Source organism: Polypterus senegalus, chromosome 2 (assembly GCF_016835505.1).
Source record: "Polypterus senegalus isolate Bchr_013 chromosome 2, ASM1683550v1, whole genome shotgun sequence".
Lineage (NCBI taxonomy): Eukaryota > Metazoa > Chordata > Cladistia > Polypteriformes > Polypteridae > Polypterus > Polypterus senegalus.
This window is the reverse complement of record NC_053155.1, coordinates 242749386-242775776: the sequence shown is the minus strand read 5'-3', so window position 1 is coordinate 242775776 and position 26391 is coordinate 242749386. Positions and strand designations below refer to the sequence as shown.

General features: G+C 35.9%; 1 long non-coding RNA gene across 1 annotated transcript in view; it reads right to left on the bottom strand.

Moving 5' to 3' along the window:
• Positions 1-453: 453 nt before the first annotated feature.
• The window catches only part of LOC120524669, a 47530-nt gene continuing 21592 nt past the window's right edge, over positions 454-26391 (bottom strand). Inside the window, exons 2-3 of the long non-coding RNA XR_005632814.1 lie at positions 866-907; positions 454-523 (exon numbers count right to left, since the gene is read on the bottom strand). This is a non-coding gene — a long non-coding RNA (uncharacterized LOC120524669). The remainder of the gene's footprint in view (positions 524-865; positions 908-26391) is intronic.

Below are 26391 nucleotides of genomic sequence, written 5' to 3'. Positions count from 1 at the left end.
ATTATTATTTTATTCATTCTATTCTATTCTACTCATTGGTATTCTAGGAAAACTGACACAAACTCCATAGGGAAGTCTTTAAAAGTTCAAAATACTTTAAATATTCAAAAATATATACAAAAATGCCCTTCAAGGGATTGTTAACTTAATTGAAATGAAGATTGACTTTATAACTGCTTTTGGTACCTATAATCTTAACAGTTTTTTCAGGATCCTGAGGACAGTAATTATGTAAGTGCATTTATTATTTCCCCCAGTTTTTCAAATAAACCATTTTTTTCAACCTTTTTCACCTTTTTTTTAAATAAAGCACTATTTCTTTTGGTTTTTTTACATCTTTTTCTAATATTCCCCCTTCCCTTAGTTAAATTATATTATTAAATAAATACTTGCCTGTAAAACTTACATTAAATCCTGCGAGCTGGAGGTCCACCTTCTTTCATTTTGGTCCCTGGCGAGTTACATTTTCCTTTTCTTTTTATGGTGGTCTTTGTCAGCTTGGGAGTGATTGTCAGGTGGTAGGCTGTGTTTTGTGAGATGGAGAGTACTGCCCATTTTAATCTTTTAATATTTTTTAGGAACTTTTATTAATTACATCAATAGGAGATGACTTCAGAGACAGCACAAAAGGTCTACTTTAAATTATTGCAAGCAATCCTTCACTTAGAGGTCATGAAAATGTCTGATCCACCACAAGTTATGATAAAGTATATGAACAGAACTATTAACTATATTAAACCTTCTTCTCCTAATGACCTAATCTTAGAGGAGATTAAAAGTAAAACTCAAAAGTGGTTAAATGATATTATACATAGTCTTAAAGAACATTAACAATTGATTATTTCAGAAATTATTTCAGACTTACCTTTGTTTGATGAGACTGCAATATGCAAGGCCATAACCTATTCTAAAAAAAGATACAAACAAAAATTAACCGCTTGTTCTTTGGATATTTTCAGACACTATTTGTGACGCCTCGTATATGACCAGGTCCCTGAGTCACCTCCTTTAGTCTAGAAGAAGTTAGTTCAACTGTATAGCCAGAAAGGTATATAAAATCGAAGGATGTTCCTTCTGGCCAAGGACAGATAGATTCTGCAGGTTTTAAACAGATACTCTTGCACAGTCTCAAGCAACATAACTTGGAGACAATAGTTTCATCCTCTCAGGATGTACTTACACATTTTCAACCTTCTTCTTCTGCAGATTTAGCTATTTCAGATACAGACTGCACTCCATCTCAAAAGTTAACCAAGAAATCTAAAGATGACAGTGATAATATGATGTAATGCCATACAAAATGATATAATGACATGTGCCAATTCTGGAGCACCCCAAAATATTAAAACTAAACCTAAAAAAAAAGGGATCTCAATTTCACAAATAATGGATTGCAGTCCAGTGTTTGAACAGCTGAATTAGATCCTGGGGGATATGCATCTTTGTTTGATGGGCCCCTGCACAAGTTAGATGGCAAGTGGAAACAATTTAAGATTTATCAGTTAAAAACTTCATTACTTGGGCTAAAAACTTTCAGGCCCAACCACAAATTAAGAACTTTGTCATTTTAGTGGGGTTGTTAGATGCTCTTGTTGCATATGGGAACAAATTTCAGTTAGTTCCAATGATCAAAGCAGTAAAGAAGTGTTTCCCAAATGTGGTCCTCCATGTGTCCACTGCTTCTCAAATAAAGATTTCAGAACATCCAAAAATACCAATTGTAGGTAATTTGAATATAGCTATAATGGATCAATTATCGAAAGTGGCTACTGTTTTTGTACAGGACATCCAAGACTTCAAAGGGATAAAAACTGACTCAAGAGTCTGCAGATCGGCTGATTAATTTTTGGATTAGGAAAATTCAGATTTGATAATATTAGACTGTCCTGCCCCAACCGTAAACCCTAAATTCAGTGGAGGGGGGCAGGTATATTTTTTATGCCTAATTTTAATTTTTTTTTCTTTCTGGCCTAATCTTAACTAGTCCCTAACCTTAAAAAGCAATTATTTAAACCCTAATCTTAAAGAAATAGAACGCTAATTCATGCTGTGATAACTAGGTTTCTCTAATAACCCTAATTTTTACTTTAAGCTATTTGAGCTTTTAAACACTCTATTTTTAGTTCCTTTTAATTGGTTTTAGAACCTAATGAGCATTTATTCATAACTTGTTTTTAACTGTCGTAGTTTTGCACTTTTTAATTATTTATTAAAGCAAACTTTGCACAGTGTTATTATAAGACAAAAATTAGGAATGAATGTTTAAAGGTTTGTGAACAATGCAAAGCAGTTGCTTTAGAGGTTTTTAGGTCTTTTTATACCTATTGATTGCAGATTAGATTTTTTCTCTACATAGTCTGTGTGCCAGTGCTTTGTTTGCCCTCTAGTGGGCAGCACCTCTTCAAACCCTAATATAACCACCAACAACTGACTTGAAATGACAAGTCCAACCAAGAATCTTTATAAATCCAGTGTTTTATTTAAATAGCAAAAAAGTGCTAAAATGGAAAACAGGAAAAAAGGATAACAAGTCGGTAAAAAGGTTTGCACTAGAGTAAGTAAGTTCCAATACAAAATCCAAGAATTGAAAATCAAATACAGAAGAAAATAAAAACAAAACATAAAAAAATTGCAAACAAAACCTCCATTTTTAAACTTCACTGAGACCATTTCTGTCACCTCAATGTAAAAGGCTGAGGGTGGTCCCATCTGCAGTGATGTCAGGGTAGCATAGATTCTTGGGGATTCCAGGCACAAAACCCCAGGAATATAAATACACTTGATACATAAATACTAAATAATAAATACACATAACATGAATAATACATCAAAAACAACAATAAAAAGCAAAATAAATACAAGACATTTGTGGCTGTAACACAAATGAGTTTCGGAAAACAAACAATAATGCATTTCAAAGCAGCAGGATAAACTATAAGGTCATTCAATACATGATAAATTGCATGCAGATTCCCAGTCCCATAATAGGTAACAATTATGTGGCATATGAACATTCTACCTGTGTCTTACTAGGTGTAGTTCCAGATACTTCAGTTTTTCTGCCATACTTTAGTTGAAAAATGTAAATTAGATATGTGGGGTATGTACGTGAGTATGCCTGGTGAACCCAAACAGTATCCCTCTGCTACACTAAAACACTCCAGCCTAATATGACCCTTTACTAAATTGAGAAGCATCAGTAATTGAAAGTAAGATAAGCCAAAAGTGCATCTGAGTAGTATGAGATGAAAATACAGAATCAATTAAAATCAGTACTGTTGGTGCACAAGACTTAATTAGGAAATAAAATTAAATTGCAAGAAAGAATGTGAATGAAGTTTCACTAACAGACCTAGAGAGAGAATTTCAGAGTGTTTGGAACATAAACCTAAATGAGCATTAGATGCGACTTGCATAATTGGACTTTGGGAAAGTGAGAAAACTTTCTGAGGAGCATAGTTATCTGACAGCCATTAATGATGATGGATAATTTGGGGTGTTTGAAGTAACAGCTTTGTAAATCAGTACTTTCAGGGATAACAGTGCACATAAACACCCATGCTCAGTCACACTGGGTTAATTTAGTGCTGCCAAACAGCCTTACAGCTTGTCTTTGGAATTTACTCGAATAACGTGAACAATCGAAATATAAGACATCTTAGGGTGGAACTGTAAGTTCAGAAAGCTTTGATCGGGCATTGTTATCCACTACACTTTTGTGTGATCTTATAATTTTTAGTTATAATTAGACTTTAAAATACATGTGATTTGTTTAATTTAATTTTTTCTTGTACTTGTATTCTGTAATATATGTCATATATATAATAAAACTTGAAAAACAATTGTTTTTTCCTAATTAAGTAGTACCAAACAGGACTCATTATTCTTCAGTTTTGTGTCACCCTAAGACTTGAAATCAAACTGCATAATAGAATTTGTATAGTGATTTAAAATAAGCTTTGTAATTAATGAGTACATTTCCTGAAAGTGTAACCCTGCTTATGCATGTGTAACTCGATATTGAAATCCCATCCCTCTTCTTGTCAGTGCTTTAAGCAGAGCGAGTAAAATAGATGAATACAGCTGAAATCTAGCCTGTTAATAGTGTTGGGGGCTGGAATTTGGATGAACTAGTTATGGGTGTGCCTGTTACAGTTTATTAATATGGTGACACAACCAGACCCCTTTTCTGAGTGAATGATTATGTAATATGTCACTGTTTAAAGTATATAATATTGTTATTATAATTTATAAAAAAAAATGTAGAGGCAACAATGATACAATTGGAATGAAACAGTAAGCCTAAGCAGTTTTTTCTTATTGTTCACTTATGATATCTGGAAACAAAATGTTAAAGCTTTCAACCTCTCAGCACGCATCTTAGTAAAGGTTAGGTCAGTCTCTGTGATGCAAACACACGAAGAAAAGGGCAGGTTCAGTACAATGAGTTGGATTAATCATGACACCTATGCTTGCTGGGATAGGCTGCAGCCCCCGCGACCCTCCTTAGGATTGAGTGGGCTTTGAAAATGTTACGGTATGGTATTTTCAGTCCTACATCTAAAAAAAAAGTACAACTCTTTTTTTATTGTTTGTTTTGTCTGTCAGTACTGATACAGAATCTTGGTTTGCACAAAAAAGAATACATGGGTTAATCTGTAAGGGGCTAAAGCACTCTACTTGAAGACTCAAAACTGAAAACTGTTACTCTGTAACCCATACAAGTTCATCTGCAAAGGCTTCACTAGGTTTATAAAATGGAAATTATTAGATGGGGGACAGAACCTGCCAATTACTATAGTATCAGGAGCTTTTTTTTTTGGAAATGTGTCTCCACAGAACGGTGAGCACCTTCTTCTACCATGCAGCTGGGAATGAGAGACAGAATAAAAGAAAACTAGAGAGTGAGACAGAAGAGTGTGCACCGTTCCACATAAAACAGTGATCATCTTATGCAAATATCTCCTGAGAGTGGAATCTCTTCATGCAACGGGCGCTATGTACCGAGGACAACACTCATTTAAACGTCTTACCCATCACATTGTGGGTCGTAAGTTTATGTTGAAAATACCTTTATACATAAAAAAGCTACTAATACCTAGGTATTTAGAAGACCTTAAAGATTAGCCACTTTGTTCAAAGTTAAGACAAAGCAATTTAGGAAGGCTTCTAAATTAAATAAACAAAGAAAATAACATTACATACAATTAAGTCAAACTTAACAAATTAGAATTCAACCCCCACCGAGACAAACAGTGGAGAGACAACAGCAAGAGAAAATCTTTAAAAACAACAAAGATGGGAGAATGACCTTTTCCCTGATATAAATGCTTATTGTAAAATGTAATTTATTAGATATTGGCATATTTTAAAAAAGTTTTGAACAGACCCTCTAAGCAAGAATTAGATTTCAAATAGTATAGAACATCAGTTATCCACTGACTTATAACAGGTGGTCTGGGATTTCTTCCAGTTGAGCAAGACAAGTCAACATGCTAGTAGTGTGGTAAAGGCAATTTTGATCAATTTGTCCTTCTCCACTTTAAGCATATCTGGATGTACACCAAACACAATTCTTAAAGGGTTAGGAGTGATTGTTACACTAAAGCTGTCTGACAGGCATTCAAAGACTTTTGTCCAAAATGATGTTAATTTGGTGAATGCCCAAAACATGTGGCCCAACGAGGCTGGAGCTAAATTGTAACTGTCACAGATGAATCTTGGCCTGGATTTACATTGAACAATTTTAAATGAGATAAATGTGCTCGATAAAACATTTTAAGTTGAATGATTGAATTCTTTGTGCATATGTTGCTAGATTGTGGTCTAAGCACCTTCCACTCCTTTTCTGAGATAAGTGAAAAATCCATTCCGCACCATACACTGGGATCTTTGAAAGGAAGATACTTTATGTTTTTATGTATTGTTGAGATGCTGTCTGAGTCTTCCAGACTGATCAGTATTTCGTCTGGAATAGAAGTGGATAAGAGGTGTGGTAAATTGGGCAGTTAACTTTTAGCAAAGTTACTGATTTGAAAGTAGTGGAAAAAATGGGTAATGGGAAGTTAAATTTGAACCGCAATTGTTCATAAGATGCAAACATATCTATATACAGTTCTCTATGTGTTTTAATTCCAAACATTATCCAGCATTAAGTACCGTGTAGGTTTGAGAGGGTAGAAAGGCGTGATTATCAAAGGTGCAACAGATAAGAGTTTCTCCATCTTAAATGCTTCCTGCATTGGTTACATATTCTTACTGCATGATGGACAAGTAGGTTATAAGCATATTGATAAATAATTAGTATTTACTGGGGCACAGAGCAGGGAATATAAAGATGTACTACAAGATTTTTTTTCTTTTGCAGTCCAGGCTTGTGTATATTAATCAATTTGTGTCAAAATCCAGGTCTTAATAGCTTTTATATTTACTGTTCAGTAATAAAATTGAAAGTTAGGTAGTGCCATGCACCCTTCTAATTTAGGTCTTTGCAGAGTCAACCTTTGGATGTGTGGATGTCTTGAATTCCAAATAAATGAGGTTATAATTGAGTCTAATTTCTTAAAGAACAATTTTCTAATGTATACGGGGATGCTCTGATATAGGAAAATAAGCCTGGTACAGAAGTTTGTGGGTCTGAAATATACAGTGCCATATCATCTGCATAGAGTGATATTTTCTGTTCAAGTCCTTCTCTGGTATTCCCTTTTATGTCTGATGCATTTCAAAAGCGAATGGCCGATGTCTCATTGGCAGTTTCAAAAAACAATGGTGATAGGTGGTATTCTTGGCGAGTACCACTGTAAGAGCCATTTTGCTAGTTATATAAGATTCATAGAAATTTTACTAAGATGACAATGCATAAACTATGGGAAGTTCCTAAATCCCCCATAAGTAGAATTGTATTGGTATATTCTTGCCATTTCTTATACCTTTGACTAAACATTATTCTTTAGTTAGTTACCAGCCTTGCCATGTGTAAGTTGTAGAGGGCATATGGTTTTAAACCGTGTCCGGGCCTATGGGCCTTTTGAGTGTGTGAAGTAACTCGTACAACAGCACTTATTTAAGTGCATAGCCGTACGTTTAAAACGTACAGAAGAAGAAGCTAAGAATCTTAAAGTATATAAGAAGTTAAGAATCTTTAAGTATGCAAGAAGTAAAGAACTTTTAAGTACAGAAATAACTAAAGTTTCTCAAGAAAAGCTAAGTTTAGAGAAGATACATTTTTCCTTTTTTTGCCTTTTATTCTACGTGTGTAACTACTGTTTTCTTTATTCTTGTGTGGATTATTGGCTTTTAAATTTCACTAAATATTTTTAAAATGAACTTTTTGGACTGAGAGATTTCTTTCGGCACACGTTTTACCCATGCTTGATCTTGCCTTATACTTCGGTGGCTACAACCACATTCTAGTTTGAAATAATATATGCATATAATTCTCCCACTTTCCATATAGGTGGGAAGCTGAAATGTACTCATTCCTCGCAGTGTACATACAAAAGTTATCTATGTTTCATGTCCTATTGCAACACCCAAGGAGGGAAACAGGTGTACCACCTAAACTGTATATATAAATTGGGGAAACACCTCCTCACTATTTCTGTGATTTCCAATATACATAGGAAGCCCAAATTTCCCATGCTCATCCTTTACACTATACTTACAAACGTTAAGTATGTTTCATTTTGCGCCATGCCCCGTAACAAACTTTCAAAAATAACGTCTTCTTTTTGGCGGTTCTCACCATTATGCCATAAGGAACTTTCAGAACTGACCTCTCCTTTTGGTGGATTAATTCCTTATTTCCATTAACAGACAATTTATTTCACAGCCGAGACGCACACGGGCCTGCCCCTGGTCCTCCTTCCACTGCCTGCGCACCTACCACGTGGTTGGCTCTCTGCCTATATACATTAACGACATCCCGCGCTCATGTGCCTCCTCACTTACTTCCTTACTTTCCTCAGCTGTTCGTCGTGCTCACTGCTCCCTTCGTCTTTACTCCACCACTTCAAGCCTGCTATTGTTTGCCTTCCTACACGTCTTCCTGCTGGTGACTCCTGCCTTTTTGTTACAATCATCAAATTCACTCTCAATACTAAAATAAGCCTGTAACACTTTACATTAAATGTCCATGATTACAAATTACATTGACAATCATTTTATGTTATTTTTAAAATGTTTCCTTTTCTTTTTTATAACTTCTTTAACACACTACTTCTCTGTTGTGAAGCACGGGTATTTTGCTAGTTTTGTTAATACACTCAGAGGCTTCTGGACTGGTATAAAGTAGTTTTATCCAAGCACATATGTATGGGCCAAGCCCAAAACTGTGCAATGTGGTGAATAGCTAGTCCCATTCAACCAAATCAAATGCTTGTTCTGTGTCCAAATATAATAAGATCTCTGGTTTGTTAGATTTTATGGGTAAATATATTATATTAAACAAATGTTGAAGACTAGATGCTAAGTGTCTGTCTTCAATAAATCCAGTTTGGTCAAGTGATATTACAGAGGGAAGCACTTTCTCAATTATTTTTGCCAGAATACTGGAGAGTATCTTAACATTATTCAGAAGTGAAATTGCTCTGTATGATGCACATTTTAATACAGTAAGTTGGAAAGATGGGAATTAATGCTTTGTGAAAAGTTTGAGGTAGAATTTTGTTGTCCTAAGATTTTATAAATGTTGCTAATTATAGTCGAGCCAACTTACATGAAACAATTGAGGTTTATTCGTACAAATTATATGCCGATTTGAAAGTTCTATTTATTAACACAATAGGTGATGAGAACAGTAGAATACTTCATGAGGTGTCTTTTGAGTTCACCTGAATTAGGTGCTGATTTTTATCAGGACTATAAAATTGTTTAAATATATTTGCATAAAAATGTACTGCATTCTGCATAAAGTCTCACTGTCAGGTGTGTACATTCAGTTTTATTTTATTCTGATTTCATGCCAGATCATTTGTAGATTCTACCTTGGGTTTCAGTATTACCTTGGTTCATATTTTTTTCTGTAATATATTGCATCTGTCAATCATGAATAATCCACTGCATCCACTTAACAGTGTCATCTCCAGGCAGAGGAGTAGCTTCAGTGGCAGACTTTTGTCACTGTTCTGCCCCACTGACAGACTGAGGAGATCGTTCCTCCCTCACACTATGCGACTCTTCAATTCCACCCGGGGGAGTAAATGCGAACATTAATTTTATTTTAATTTTTTTCATTTTTTCATTTTTATTACTATTTAATTTAATATTGTTTCTTTGTATCAGTATACTGCTGCTGGATTATGTGAATTTCCCCTTGGGATTAATAAAGTATCTATCTATCTATCTATCTATCTATCATTACATGGTGCCATATAAAATAAAAACTGATTGAACTGATTGAATTATTTTTTCAGTGTATCAACAGGCATGTGCTAAACTATTAAACATTACAGAATAATCCTTTAGATAGCTTTCATATTGTAATCTGTATGTACGATGTGAATGTACAGACCCTGCAATCGCCTGCGACTAACGCTAGGAAGAAGATGTACGTTGCGAATGTCTGTCAATGTCTGTGATTGACCATGATGGGATAATGATGTACAAAAATACTTCAATACAATATTTTCATATAATAGAAAGACTGAAGTTAATCTTGGTGATAAATAGAAGTTTTTTAAGTTGTTAAAATCATCAAGTCAATATTTTAAATCAAAATGGACTCATAATGTATTGGATTTTTGTTTAACTTTAAGTAACACAAATAGTCATGCCATACCTGACTTCCACAGCCTTCGTGACCCTACAACATTGATCTCCTCAAATGTCTGCACTTCTTGTGTTTGTACAATACTCTATAACTCTTTGCCAGCTTGCTTATTTCTTTTTTACCAACACATTTAATCTGTTATTTAAATAAGACTGTTTTCTTGTTTTCTTAACTCTTTTAATATGTTGTCCATGTACTGAAGGAGCCAACTGACTTAAAGTATGTATAACTGCTACATTTCAAAATTTTACGTCTTAAATGATATATCAATCACCTGCATCCTTTCTGTTTATTCCATAATTGACACTTGGCCATTTGAATGTGGACATCAACATAGCACTGAAACAAGTCTTATTCATGTTGTGAATGACTTCCCCAGTGTCAATGCTGGTTTCCACAGTGCTCAATTTCTGCTTAACCTTAAAACTTCTTTCAAACTGTGATCACACAGCAATTTAAATTCTTAAAGAACCAAGTTGGAACAGTTATTATTCCTGGATTTCATTCCACTCTTTCAGAGTCTTGCAGTTATAAATTTTGTTCATCACAAATTCAGTGTCATAGAGTCTTTCCCTTAACATTTACTGCTGACAACCCTTCTTTTTAATATTGTATATAGATGCATCCCACATGACCTCAAATTTCTCTTCACCAGGGACAAAAATGTTTGGATGTTTGCTGTCTTTCTTCTATTTACATTAAAACATACAAAAAAAAATTCTAGGGATGCATTTGAGAATATAAGCACAGTCCAGAAACCTTGATGTTTTAAATCTCAGATTTTTCTTAATCCTCATATGTTAAAATACTGAACTGGATAATAGCTGCTGTCTTTTTCATTGTTTTCAAGCACAAGGTATCTATAGATTAAAAGCCTTCTGATTCTTAATTTACAAGTGGTTAGGATTAGCTGTGGTATAGGTAAACACATTTATCCTGTTTGATTTTTGTCTGTGAATTTTGTCAAATGTTTTCATATTGTAGGTTTTAATAATATAATATTTTTTACATTTATATAGCATTTTTCTCACTACTGGAGGATCTTTACATAGTGAGTTTGGATCACTTCAACCCCCACTAATGTGCAGCATTCACCTTGATAATGCAATGGCAGCCATTTTACACCAGTATGCTCACCACACATTAGTTGTTAGGTGGTGAAGGGATGAGAAATCATTAACCAGTTAGAGATAGGTGCTGATTAGGGGCCAGAATGACTAGGCCATGGTGGGTAATTTAGCTAGGGCATAAGGATACACCCTACATTGTAGAAAGCATGCCTTCTTTTATGACCACAGAGAGTTAGGACCTTGATTATACCTCTCATCCAAAGAACAGCACCATTTTCACAACTCAGTGTCCCCGTTGCTGCACTGAGGCATTGGATTCCATATTTTGACCCTAGGGTAGGAAGTAAAAATGTTAGGGTTAAATACACAATGGGAGGTCTGAAAATCTAGTGTTCATATTATGAGAAGGATTTAGGAGCCATAGTGGACTTGACAATATCAACTTAATAATAATAATAATAATACATTTTATTTATATAGCGCCTTTCCCATGCTCAAGGCACTTACAGAACATAAGAAAGAACGGCAGGGTATACAGTATATAGCATAGTACAAAGCAAATTAATAAATAAGAAGATTAAGACAGTAAACTCAGAGAAAGCCTAACAGACAACAGAATTGATGGTCTGCACACACACACACACACACAGGTTACATGAGCATCTTGACAGAGAGGTAAACTGAGAGAAGGGGAATGAAGTCAAATAGAGCTAAAAGCCTTCCTGAACAGATGAGTTTTAAGTTGTTTTTTAAAAGAATTCATGGAGTCAGCTGACCTGATTAATTTCGGTAGGTCATTCCAGAGTCTGGGCGCTATACAGCTGAAGGCCCTGTCACCCATGGAGTGAAGATTAGTGTGGGGCACAACAAGATTGCCAGAATCAGAGGACCTTAGTGGACGGGCAGGCACATAGTGATGGAGAAGGTCACTGATGTAGTTTGGCGAGGTTATTTAAGGCTTTGTAGGTTATTAGTAGGATTTTATATTCGATTCTGTAAGACACAGGGAGCCAGTGAAGACGGAGCAGGATGGGTGTGATGTGCTCGCTGCTGCTGGTTCGAGTAAGAACTCTTGCAGCTGAGTTTTGAATAAGCTGGAGCTGTGATATAAGATTAGAAGGGCACCTGCCAGCAGCGAGTTACAATAATCTATGCGGGATGTGATAAAAGCATGGACAAGTTTCTCAGCATTAGAAAAGGAAAGGAAGGAGCGAACACGGATATGTTACGGAGGTGAAAGTAGAAAGTTTCTTAATGTGATTTATGTGAGTGGAGTAAGAAAGGGAGGAATCAAAAATGACACCAAGATTCTTTGCAGTAGAGGCAGGTCTGATGAGATCACCACCAAGATGGACTGGGAAGGAGCTCATTTTATTAAGCTGCATTTTAGTCCCAATTTGCAGGAGTTCAGTTTTGTTGCAGTTTAATTTCAAAGAGTTCTGCTCCATCCAGGTTTTAATTTCACTAAGGCAGGTTGTGAGCTGAGAAAGCTCTGATGAAGTTCCACTTTTAACATTGAAGTAGAGTTGAGTATCATCTGCATAAAAATGATAGCCCAGTCCATAGCTACGAATAATATGGCCAAGGGGGAGCATATAAATACAGAAGAGAAGAGGGCCGAGGACAGAGCCCTGAGGAACTCCTTGTGTGACTGGCGCCGAGCTGGATCTGCTGTTACCAAGACTAACAAACTCTTGCCTATCAGTCAGATAGGACTTGAACCACTGGAGGGCAGTGCCAGAGATACCCAGCATGTTCTCCATTCTAGACAGTAGAATGTCATGTCTGACAGTGTCAAATGCTGCACTGAGGTCTAACAGAATTAATATGCTGGTTTGTCCAGAGTCTGCTGCCATAAGCAGATCATTGGTTACCCGTAGCAGAGCAGTTTCACAGCTGTGCTGCACCCTGAAACCAGACTGAAAGGGTTCCATCAAATTATTAGACGATAAGTAATTGGTGAGCTGGGAAGCTACAACACGCTCAAGAGCTTTTGACAGGAAAGGTAAGTGGGAAATAGGCGGAAATTGTTAAGATTGTCAGCATCAAGACCAGACTTTTTTAACATTGGGGTTACAGAAGCGATTTTAAAAGTGAGCAGCACAAAGCCAGTGTCAAGGGATGAGTTTATTATTGTTGTAACAGTCGGGATTATGGCATGAAGGCAGGATTTAAGTAGTGTGCTGGGGATGGGGTCCAGTATACAAGTAGTTGGCCTCATCTTACAAAGCAGGTCATTAACAAACGCAGATGTGACTGGTGAGAACTTAGAGAAGGAGCTGGATGGAGTGGGAAAACAGGGAGAGATATAAACAGATGATGTATTTATGTTAGTTGAATTATTTAGATCTTTAATTTTGTTACGGAAAAGTGGAGGAAATCCTCACAGACTTCAGTAGAAGAGGTAGTTGGGCCAGATGCAGGTTCGAGTAGTTTATTAACTACAGAAAACAAAACCCTTGGGTTATCGTGGCCACTTTCTATTATTCTGCCATAGTGGGTGTTCTTAGCAGCAGTTAGTGCTTCTCTGTAAGCTCTTTGGTGGTCAGAGAAAGCCTGGATGTGCACAGTGAGGCCAGTCTTACGTGACATTCTCTCAAGGCGTCGGCCAGCTGCTTTCATAGATCGCAATTCTGAGTTATACCAAGGAGCTGAACGTTTAAAGAAACCTCTTTATGTTTTAAAGGAGCTGTTTTATCTAATGCTGAATGAAGGGCTGAGTTATAGTGGTCAACGAGATTATCTAGTGTTGACGGAATAGGTGCAGACAGTAAAAGATCAGAAATGGATCCAGAAAGGATAGAGGGACAGATATTTTTAAGGTTTCTGTAAGAAATTTGTCGTTTACAGGTAAGAGGAGGTAAAGGCAGTGAGACAGTAAAAAATACTGCTTTATGGTCAGAGAGTCCCAAATCAGTGCTGTAAATATTGGCAACAGATAGTCCAGAAGTGCAGATCAGATCCAATATATGACCACCAGAGTGGGTGGGAAAATCAACATGTTGTGTCAAGTCAAAACAGTCCAGTAAGGATAGGAATTCATTTCTCAGTTTAGATGTAGTAATGTCAATATGGATGTTGAAATCACCAAGAAGGATAATTCTCTGAGAGTAAGAGCTTAGGTGGGTTAAAAGTTCAATCAGATCAGATAAGAAGGATGCATTGTATTTTGGGGGACGATAAAGAACAATGAGTGAGACAGGACCTGTTTCCGTTATTAGTTTAAGAGCCAGGCACTCAAAAGACAGTGGACAGTCAATTGGGATTCGTTTGATATTTAAGTCTGCTCTGATAATTACCGCTAGCCCGCCTCCTTGTCTAGAGCTGCGAGGTTCTGTATGGAAAGTGAAACCAGGTGGAGTCGCCTCCGTGAGAGACGTCAATTCGTTTGGTTTTTGCCAAGTCTCCGTTAAACACAGTATATCAAGTTTGGTGTCAGTGATGAGTTCTGACAGCACCAATGCTTTGCCATTAAGAGATCTTGAGTTAAACAGAGCAATGTTAGTCAATGAGGCATCTTTTTGCACAGAGCTGTGATCAGGGTTTATTTCCACAGAATGTAAATTTGGCACACTGACACTTGTATTTCCAGAGCCATGAGAAGGAATGCTTATTCCTGAGCAAATGCTGCCGGTTGTCTTTTCATTCGCACCCAGCGGTGGCGGCGACCTGACCCGCGATGTATATATTTCGGCTGTAAAATACCGGCGTCTTTTAGGATGTTCCAATCAGACCATTTGCTCTGGACAAACTGTTTAATAAGAAGGAGTTTGTCATGAGAGTATTTTAGCATGATACTTGGCAATACTTATCTGAAAAGCAGTGGAGAAGCAGCACAGCATAGCGGAACCATTTGGATTAGATGAGATGAACGGCGATAGCAAAGCAGCAGAAAGCATAGCAGGAGGAGGTAGCAGGATTTGCAGGTTCCAATACACAGCCACAAACAATAACGCTTGATAATTTCATGCGTGATCGCCCCGGAGCCATAAGCCAGGTTAATATGAGCATCAGATCAGATCCCAGTCGTACAGTACTGTAAAATGAATCGGGAGCAGATCAGCATAGCGAATATAATCACGGAGAAAGATTATCCCGAGGTCATAGATCGCCAGGTACAAAGAAATGTTCGTAGGTCTCGTCCCGCGATCCACAGACTCAGCTGTTCCCAGTCAAAGTAGAGTCCATAAAATCTGTAAATATTAAGCCAAATCCATGCAATTCAGGTCGGCTGTATCCACGAACTATACGTACAGTAAAAGAAATAAAACAAGCGTGAGAAAGTGTAGAATAAAGGCGAATTTTGCGAAAAGTGTTGTTAACAGGGAGGAGCGGCAGCAACTTGCGTGCGCCAGCGTCCCCTCACCTGTGACAGTGTCCAGAAGTCATTAAGAAGGCAAACAGAATGTTAAGCTATATAGCATGATGTGTGCAGTACAAGTCCAAGGAGGTTATGCTCAAGCTTTATAATGTACTGGTGAGACCTCATCTGGAGTACTGTGTGCAGTTTTGGTTTCCAGGCTACAAAAAGGACAGAGCAGTTCTAGAAAAGGTCCCGAGAAGAGTGGCTAGGCTTATTCCAGGGCTACAGGGGATAATTTACGAAGAAAGATTAGAGCACTTCAGTTTAAGCAAGAGAACATTAAGAGGTGACATGACTGAAGTGTTTAAAATAATATAGGGAATTAGTACAGTGAATCGAGACTGTTATTTTCAAATGAGTTCATCAAGAACATGGGGACACAGCTGGAAACTTGTTAAGGGTAAATTTGACACAAAAATTAGGATTTTTTTTCATTATACAGAGAACCAAAGACACTTGGAATACGCTACTACGTAGAATGGTAGACACTAAGAATTTAGGAACTTTCAAAACTCAACTTGATGTTTTTTAGAAGAATTAAGTGGATAAGACTGGTCAGCTTTGTTGGGCTTAATGGCCTGTTCTCATCTAGATTGTTCTAATGATTGTAATAATGGAAGAACATGCTTAGCTTCTACTGGATTACCTTATTCTGAAGTGTATTAGTATGGCAGTAAGAGTTTCAGAGAAAAAAAACAAATATCTTGCTTTTGTAATTTTGTTTGATGTGCAGGATAATTCAATGCACGGTCTTTATACACTATGTGAAATCAACTATTAAAGGAATACTTAGGTTCAACTGTTGGAATTGTTTAGTTAATATTCAAACATGAGTTAGCCAATTCTGCCATTTTAAAGTTGCTTCCAGGCTAAAGAATCATTAGTTTATCACAGCATCTCATTATTATACTGCTCCTGGCTTGACTGTTTATACTTAAAAAATTCTATCTGTGGTATACACTACAATACAAATTTGCATAATTACTATGGTACAGTCAGTGTCACTTATATAAAATATAAGTTAATCATTCCACCTCTAAGCAAACTACTTCAAAGTGCTTGAAACAAAGCTATGTGTTCTGGTCCAATATATACTGGTTACCCAGGTGTGCCCTCTTCTCCAGCCATCTTTGGTCACATTCTGAATAAATGTATGTGAACAAATGCCCATCAAAGCTGCCTTTCCTGCTGACACATTCAGCATACATCCATCAATGTTTATCAAATATAACACATTTTTCTACATGAACAAGGCATTTTGCTAATTTTATATTGCCATTTTTTGTTCAGTTAACATTGGCAAACTATTACTGATTTAAGATTTAAAGGTCCCCAAGTGCTGCTGTTAATTACATGAGTTGGTATCTTGTTACAGATATCCACCGACCTTTGTGTGAAGAAATGCTTCCCTACATTTGCATGAACTGGACCTTTAATCAGGTCACATCTATGCCGCTGTCTTTCAAATAATACATTTCAAAATAACAACTATCGTTCACAGTACTGTTAAAACTTTTTGCTTATAAGGTGGAATTTCAAAGGTTTCAAACAGCTTACACCTACTGAAGGGGTCTCAAATTCATTCACTACCAGGATGGACACAATGCCTGCAGGTTTTTATTCCAGACACTTTCTTTATTATTTGCCAATTACTTTCTTATAATTAAATAAAATAAAATGTATACTTAAAAACAAGAATTGTTTTCTATGTTTTCAAATTGGTTTCAATGAAAAACTGACACCATTGCAGCTGTCCAGAAACTGTTTTTGAGACCCCTGTCTTAGACTTTGACAGTACATTCACTCTAACAAAACAGATATTTCTAATGTTATTTATTTTATTTTTTTCTAAGAACTTTATCCAAATCTTTAATGACCAGGAAAAGGTCATTACTATTGCTTACTGACGGAAGTTTAAGGCAAAAATAAATTCTTGTTTGTTGTGTGTTTGATCTTAAAAAGTAAGTCAACTACAGCAAAGTGATAACGTCTGTTCCAATAACAATGATAATTTCCTACTAATAAAGACATTGACTGGGATTAAAATATGCAGCCATGACGGCCCTCCAGGATTTGAGTTTGAGACTCCTGTTCTATTTTGGTGCAGCTTTTCTCTGCACTTTTTCTAGTGCTGTTATATCCTTCATGCAATATGGTGAACAAAACCTAATACTCCTGATATGTCATTATAAGTGTGTTGTATAATTTAGCCTTATCCTGTCTTGATTTAAATATTCTATATGACCATCACTTTTCTTTCATGGTTTCTTTGTGATACCAGCCTCAACATAACAAGACGCCCAGTAGAATTGTCAAGTCTTACTCATAAGATTTGAACTCTAGTTTATATTGTATGTATATTTAATATTTTGAGTTTCTGTAGGGACTGTTTTGACTGAACTTTATTTGGTAATCTTGCTAGATTCATATCATCTGCACACCTAACTAAGTTAATACTTAAAATCTAATCTAATCTTAAACCTCTTTGAATATTATCAATCCTTAATTAAAACATCTAAGGTTAAATTTCCTCTTGCAGAAATGTTTACTTCTAAAATCCCATATTATGTTGTATAACCAGAGAAATTAAAAAATTCTATAGTTAAGGCTAATGAAATTTTGGAAAATGATCCACGCTTTAATGCTCTGAATTGTGACGGTCTGGGTGAATTGGAGCTTATGCATTGGGCAAGTGAACAGGCTTTTCATATACTGGATTTTTAGCAGGATGGGTTAAACTTTTTGATGGGTTAAGGAAGATGGTTTCCACCCTAGAGATTAATATATTTAACTTGACTAATACCTTTAGACTAAAGGAATCAGATATTTTTTTTATTACAGAAAGGACTTACATTTATTCTGGCACCACTTCATGTAGATGTAGAGAAGATTAGAAAGGACTTGTACCAATATAACAGAAAATTGAAATTATTAGATTATTTTGATTATGGTACTTTTCATTTTCCCAGACTTTTACCGATCCTTTTGGACCCCAAAAAATTCTAAAATTTATCAAACAATTTTGGATTTAATTAAAACTAGGGGGCTTCTGCTCACTTCGCTTGCCAACCTCTGTGTTTGGTTAATCGGATAAACAATTTAAAATATTTTTTTTTTCTTTTAAACTGTTTCAATTTCATTATTTGCATTTTTTACTTTAAAGCTTCATTAATAACAATATTTTTTGGAGACACATTGTGATAACACAACGTATAACTGCCCATGAGTAACTATTGTTTCTGTTTCTCTAACAAATAATCTGACTTTTTCTGTTTGTCCCTGTGATTTATTGATTGTCATAGCAAAAGCTATTCTCATGGTAAACTGTAAACATTTTAATACGAATGGCATATCACGATCTCCTTTGGTGTGTAATGTTATTCCTGGAATATATACATTACCTTTCTTTTTGCCTGTTAAAATTTGCATTGCTTCTCCGTGATCATCAATATACACCTGACCGAGTTCTTTATTCTTTGAAATTCAACTTGTCGTTGCTTTAACTGTTCCAGGACCACAGATTCTCATAGCGTATAGTCCATTACTGAGTAAATCCACATTTTGTGCATTGAATGATGCAAATGTGAAAAGACTTTGTTATCTACTCTTTGCCTTTTATTTCAGACCTCGATTTGTCCTGCTATTTTTCTAGTTACACCTGGTTCTATTGATTAATCACCATTTGTTTGCGGTAATGCGATCTTTTCTTTGATACTGTTGTGACTGACGTGATAAAGTGTCACAAAAGTTTTACTTGAACAATCACTGACTTCCTAACCCCAAACACAACTTTCTAGCACCCTCTCCAATTCCTCCTCCAAGTCTCGCTTCCCCTTACCGCATCAATCAATACCCTGCTATCAGTCTTCCGTGCTGTACTCCGCCCTCCCTCAATCGGACCGAACAGTCACTTAAAACCAAAAATTTTTCTGCTTTCATATTCTGTACCTTTCCCTGCATGTGTATTGCGCCATCATTTGTTTGAGCATTTTGAATTCCACTGCTTTCATAATCTCTTATCTGCCTTTTTTTCTCTCCAACGCCTTTGGGTCTCTATTCTCCGTATTGTCCTTATACACTTTATATGTGCTTTATTTCACAGGATGTGTGTGTGCTATGTGCTTTTACACGACTGAGTGTTTTTTGAAAGGTGAGCTCTTATATGAAATTTTTTGTAAGTAGGGCGTGTCTTGCAAGAATCTCATGTTCCACGTCCTCGCGAGACGTCCCTGGGACAATCTCTTGGCACCAAGTCTCATGTCTATGGTCCCCGCGAAATGGTCCGTGGCAAGTCTCTTTTTTCTCGTGGGTCTTTTAAATGTCTTCTGAGAACTTCCAAGAAGATCACGTATCATTGCCTTGCTTTTGCTTTCCAGGATTTTTTTTTATAATTAAGAGAAGATTTTGAGAACTTGGGAACAATCACCAGTGGCAGTACAATACAGGGTAATCTAACTGGCAGAACACACATCATTACAACATTTGCGTAAAAATAGAAATATTATTATTAAATCGGCAGACAAGGGTTCCATAACAGTAATTATGGATAGAGCTCAATACAGTCACAAAGCACATAAACAACTTAATAACCCTTTGCATTATCGTCCTCTTAAAAAATCTTTACAGGACAAAACAAAACAAACATATTGCTGGTGTTAACTAAACCGAAGAATGAGGACTATTATTACATCTTAAAAAAAAAGTATTTGCTGGCCCCTCGGTTCCTTCTGTGCATAAATTTTACCTGTTGCCAAAAATTCATAAAACCCCAGAGAGTTGGACATTTCCATTTCATATACTGGCAGGTCGGCCCATTGCTTCTGATTGCTTGTTAGAATCCTATAAAATTCTGAATATATTCATAATTTTTTTAAACCCACTTTCTCAATCTCATAATAGTTATGCAAAGGACACTTATTTTTTGGTGGTGATTAAAAGACAGCTACTTCTGTCTCATGCATTTACAGTATGTTCTCTACGTGAAATGGGTGTGGGTGTTTCCACACTGAAATGCACAGGTGTGGGATTGCCCATGTCCGTAATTGATGCCGGGAGCTGCTAATTGCCACACCTGTGCCATATCCCCATTATAAGCAGGATACGCACAAGTGCAGTGGGAAAAAAAGAATGAAAGAGAACAGGGGTTACTGAAAAGAAGAGGAAGGCTGGAGGAGTGAAGGCTCGTTGATAAATGCAGGCAGCTGGGAGGAGAGCCCCTCAGGAGGAGTGTTAGGCCGACACTTGGTAGGGGCAGAAGGAAGCGATCACTCCAGCTGAGAGTTCTCAGGACCTGGGGCCTCAACGGTGCATATGCACAAAAATGTTGTATTTTCCCATTTCCACCCTCACATTGCGATGTATAAAATCTAAACTTGGCATAAAGCCAAACACATTTTCACACCAGCTAAATCCTTGACGTATGCAAGTTCTTTGGTCAGTTTTGCAAATTGGCAGCTCCCTGCATGAAAGCAGTGCTACTGTTCCTATGTGGTTTTCCTTTCTTTTTTAGATCCACATCCTTGACGCGGCTTTATCAAATACACCAAAATTAATTGCATATTGTTTATTAGTTTAAGGCATCTGATTGTAATTAATCTTTAACAATATAATGGTTCACAGAATAGGGGTTGCCACAGCAGATCATCTTTTTCCATATTACAAGTATACAGCCCAAGTCAGGAACAATCTCAGAACGGGGCACCAGATCATCACTAGTTCTGCGCCACCGTGCCCTCACATGTTTAATTATTGACAATATAGATTATTTAAATGATGTTAACATTTTATCTGTATAATGTAATAAACATATTTTGCTGCCTTTCATCTTAAAAATGATATCATCACCATATGTAAATACGCTCTTTATAGAGTGGCTCAGGTTGTGCAATATTATAACTATATCACAAGTTAACAGTGAGGTAATTGTACTAATAAGTACAAACAGTTCTACAAAGAGCATTTGATGGACTGATTGAGTGCTTTTATAGTTTTTGGGATGAAACTTTTTCTGAACCGCGAGGTCCATACAGGAAAGGCTCTGAAGTGCCGTTTGAGAGCAGTTCAGTAGACGGTGCGTATGACTGAGGCAGCGTGTGCTTGATGCTGTATACCGATAATTTTCTTTCCGATCAGCTGCTGTAGAGCTGTGATTCCACACTCAGATACAGTGGGATAAACACTCTGAGTGGGGGCATTGAAAGAAACAAAGCAAAAGCAGTTATGGTTTTTGAAATAGTTTGGCCATTCCATGGACCATTATATTGTTACAAGTTAATTACAATCAGATGCCTTAAACTAATAAACAATACGTGGTTAATTTCGGTGTATTTGATAAAGCCGTGTCAGGGATGTGGATCTAAAAAAGAAAGGGAAACTTCACTTGAACGAAAAGCCAGTTTACAAAACCAAGCGGAGAACTTGTGTACACCAAGCATTTAGCTGGTGTGAAAATGTGCCATGTTTATATTTTATACATCGTGATGTGAGCCATGGAAATAGACTTACGCAACATTTTTGTGCGTACGCACCATTTATACATGAGGCCCCAGAACTTCATGAAGTGTGGTCTGCCCTAGGGTGGTAAAATAGTGGGAGGGGGAACTGGGGGGGAAGGGGAGAGAGAAAGAGAGCTTTGCTATTTCTTACTTTTCCTTTCTTTCCCAATAACCGTTTATGCCAACACAACAATAGGCTTCATAGCCATAACACCTGGCAGTAATATGAAATCTACGTCAAAACTATAATATATAAAAATGTACCACCTTTACATAAGACTACAAAAGTTCAACAAAACTTCAGAAGCAATGTTTTTATGACCAAATAGTGAACTTTGTAAGCTGGAATGTCAAAGGTCTCAATCATGAATTAAAGAGAAAAAAGTATTCACGCACTTAACAGGTTTTGAATGCCAAGACATTATTTTTACAAGAGACTCACATAATAAGTAAGGATCAGTTTTGGTTGCAAAGGGATTGGATTGGCCAAGTTTTTCACTCCATCTATACAAAGAAAATTAGAGGTGTGGGAATCTTACTACACAGAGCTTTCACATTCGTAGCATCAAATGTAATATGTGATCCTGAAGGGAGATATGTCATGGTGATGGGCAATTTATTTAATATTAAAGTAATTCTGATAAATATTTATGCACCTAACATGAATGATTTCATGTCAGATTTCATCCAAAATGTATTTGTATCTATTCCTAATGTGAACACTCATAATATTATGATGTCTGGAGACTTTAATTGTACTGTATTTTAAATCCAGACCTGGATGGGTCTTTAGCTGCAGCGACGATAATACGTAATACTGCAAAAATAATTGTGCAGTTTATAATGGATCAGAATTTGAGGCCCATGGTGGTTTTTAAATCCTATTCTTTCTTCTCATAAGTTCATAATTGTTCATCATTGTTAATCAAAATATTGATTATTTCTTCACAGACATTTTTTTGCCCATTATAAAATCATGTAAGTGGGAGTCTATTGTTATATCTGACCACACCCCTCTGATCATGGAGATTAATTTACTATGCCCTACACATTCATCTTGTAGCTCTCATCTTAACCCCTCTCATTAGCTGATGAGAACTGTACAGAATTCACATCCAAGCAAATTAGTTATTTTTTGTAAACAAATGCATCCCTAGAGGTCCCCGCAGGAATACTCTGGTAAACTCAGATTGTGAAGGCATTTTTAAGAGGGCAGATTATTTCATATCTTTCGTATCACAAAAATAAATTGGAAACAAAGAAGGTGTCTTGAGTTAATCAGAATAATTACCAGAATAGATATAGAATACACTCTGTCTTAAAATGATCCCAGGGCACAATGGAGAAAAGAATGGGGAAGGAATCTTTTACTTAACATTTCAGAAAAGGAGTGGAAGGCAGCCATAAATTGAAAACACTCAATTATTTAACTTAAAATCTTCTATCAAGTGCATTTATCTTAATTAAAATTATCCAAAATGTTTCCAGGGCAAGAGTCGAGCTGTTAACATTGCAATCTAGCTCCAGCCTCATTGGGCTATACGTTCTGGGTGTGAACAAAATGAACATAATTTTGGACAAAAAATGTTGAATGAAAAATATAGCAGGACCTAATTTCATTTTAGAATAAGCTTCTGTGTCGGGGAAAATTATAATCTTCTTTTCTTACTGCTTAAATGATTTGCTTTGTTGGTTGGCTGTCCTCTTTTTCTTTTGGTTGAGGGTGGAATTTTATTTAGTTTAATTTGATTGTATGGATTGCTTTTTTAATTAAAATGAATAAAAAAAAAAGAAACATACATTTCTCACATAGACAAAAACATATTTCCAAATACATTGTACAAAAGATATGCAATATAATGTGTGTCCACAAATCATTTAACCTGGGAAAAAAATGAAACTGAGTCTTTCCAATTACTCCAATTCATTGTGAACTCCCTGTAACTCACTAAAAGTTATTACAGTAAGATGTGTTAGCATATGTGAGGTGCAGTGTATTCCATGGTGAAACAAGGACTGTAAGATTGATGTTTTTTTGACATTTCAAGAAAAATTGTTAAAAAAAAAACTTAGTGCATCCAATTTGTTAAATGTGTATTTTTTAATATTAGTTTCTAGAGAGGAGTAAATATACTGTCAGTCTAACAATTTTACAGCATCTGTTCTGAAGCAACTTTTCTATTAGTGGAAAGTTAATATATGAAACAGAAAAATGCTTGAAATATACTGGACATTTCCTTTTTCTTCTTCTTCTTTCAGCTGCTACTGTTAGGGGTTGCCACAGCAGATCATCTTCTTCCATAATATTGAACATTTTCTTAAAGTATTATATTTTTCTCTTAATTTAATACCAACACATATACTGACTGGGAATGCAATTCGGAACAAGACTTTGTATCTGTGAGGAAGCAATCCTAACCACTTGCACCACCATCCTGCTCACATTCTTTTGTACTGTGGACAAAATATACTAATTATCCGGAGAAACAGCACAAATGTCCCTAAAGCTGTTTATTCAATTTTAAATCAATAATACCATTTCAATAAAATCTAATCTCTATTAGATTAGATCCTTATAATGCTAAGAGTTAAGAGTTCTTATCATACCAATGATATATTATTAGTTTTAATGATGAGGTTTGAAGACACTTACACACTACAGACATGCAATTTAGACCATAAAAATATTAGTTACTGGAATCAAACTTATGGCTTAGGATAGAACTGACAGCATTTTAATGCTTGCTGTCAATATGATTTTTTTTTTCCTCCATCATCACCTGTATTTTATTCTACAAGTGTATCTAGATAATGAGGGAAGAGTATTGTGACATAATGAAAAGCGAGTTAAATATAATGAATAGATAGATGCATTTGGAATTGAAAGTAATGCCAATGTTTACCATGCAGAACTTTCAGTTTAGGTTGTCTGTTCAAATTTTGTTTTTCATCTTTTCAGCTCCACTGAACCGGATGTGCAGTTACAACTCAATTACTACATTTTGCACTATTACTGCAATTGTCTGTGGCTCACTTAAAATCAAGATGTTAAAACAAAAATTACAACTAATAAAATCAGTTTAATATTCATATGAAATAAAAGGTCTTGAAACTATTAATATTTGAATATACTGAAAATGATATTAGTACTCGATTTCTTATCCTCTGACACTGATAGTTAATACTTTATGTCTAAAGAACAAAAATATAATGAATGCAATAAAACCCTATTAAAAAGCAGCTGCCACACTTCATCCCTTTAGACCATATGGCTAGGAAAACTTTAATACACAAACAGACTTTCAACTCTTTAACACCAAATTTTCTGGGAATCTTAATTGCACTGCAAGCACCCTACATGCAATAAGTATATTACCTGCTGGTTTGTAAACATATGGCAGATTGCTTGGCAAACGGATCATCCATCTTTTCATTCTCAAAGCACCTGATCTTTCAGAATTTATTTATGCTTATTAATGATGGTAAATGTTTACTTGGTCTATTCCTTTGGCAGTTATTTTTTATATTGTGCCATTTTATTATATTTATAAATGATTTACTCATATGAATTATTTAATTTTATAATAAAATAACTAAGCAAATGATAGATATTTTCCATATTATCTTAAAACTTTTAACATTGGTTAAATTTATTTTAATAATGCCCTTTGCATCATTTCAATGAAGGACACCCACTCAAAAATTTAAAAAAACTGAACATAGTGCAGTAAAGATGGCACACGTGGCGTTGTGAACATTTTCACTATGTGTGTATTCATTAGTCTCAAAGCAACAGTAAATGTGGTGCATAGTGGCAGACAAGTTAGTCCTCCTACCTCACAGATGTAGCATCCTTGCCTTAACATCACTGGATGCCTGATGTTTTTTTCTATGTGTTCTAGTTTTCCTTTTGCATCCCAGCACATACGTTAGGTTAACTGATGATTCTAAGCTGGGCCTGTGAAAGTTTGGACGTGTGTGTGTGAGAGTGTATGTCAGCGGATATGCTGTTGGTCTGGCAACAATCTAGAGCTGCTTCCTACCTTGTGTCTGATGCTCTATTGGCCTCTGGTCCTCTTCAACCCTGAGATGGGATTGAGAAGTTTTCATTATGTGTTACAGAAACACTTATCAAAATCATCAATGTGTGTAAAATTGTAGTGATCAATATAGTAAAGATGTCAACAAATGAACTTTGGGAAAATGATAATGCATTGTTCCAAGATTGAGTCAGGGGACAGAGTAAAGAGTGCTGAAGCATTTAAAGAGAGATTAATTTTAATTAATTAATTAATTTTAAGACTGTTTTGAGAAATAACATGGACAGTGATAAAAGTGTAACACATTGGATGGTTTAAAGTTCCTATAAAAAGAATTCACAACCTCCTTGAAATTTTTCGCATTTTATAATTATATTACATTGAGTCACAGTGGATTTTATTCAGCGCTTTTTTCCTAAAGAACAAGAAAAAAAGACTTTTTAACACTACAATCCCTGAAGCCTACAAATATATAAAGACCATCATGAAACATAATCACAAACACGACTTTGCTTGATACCTTGGCGAGCTCTGTAGGACCTGCTGTTTCGTTGAAGGACACGAATGTGGCAGATTCACTGGCATGATGACGCTCAACCTCCTGCTGCAGCCAAACGCTGCCATCTTTTGCCTTTATGCCTGGTGCAGCTGT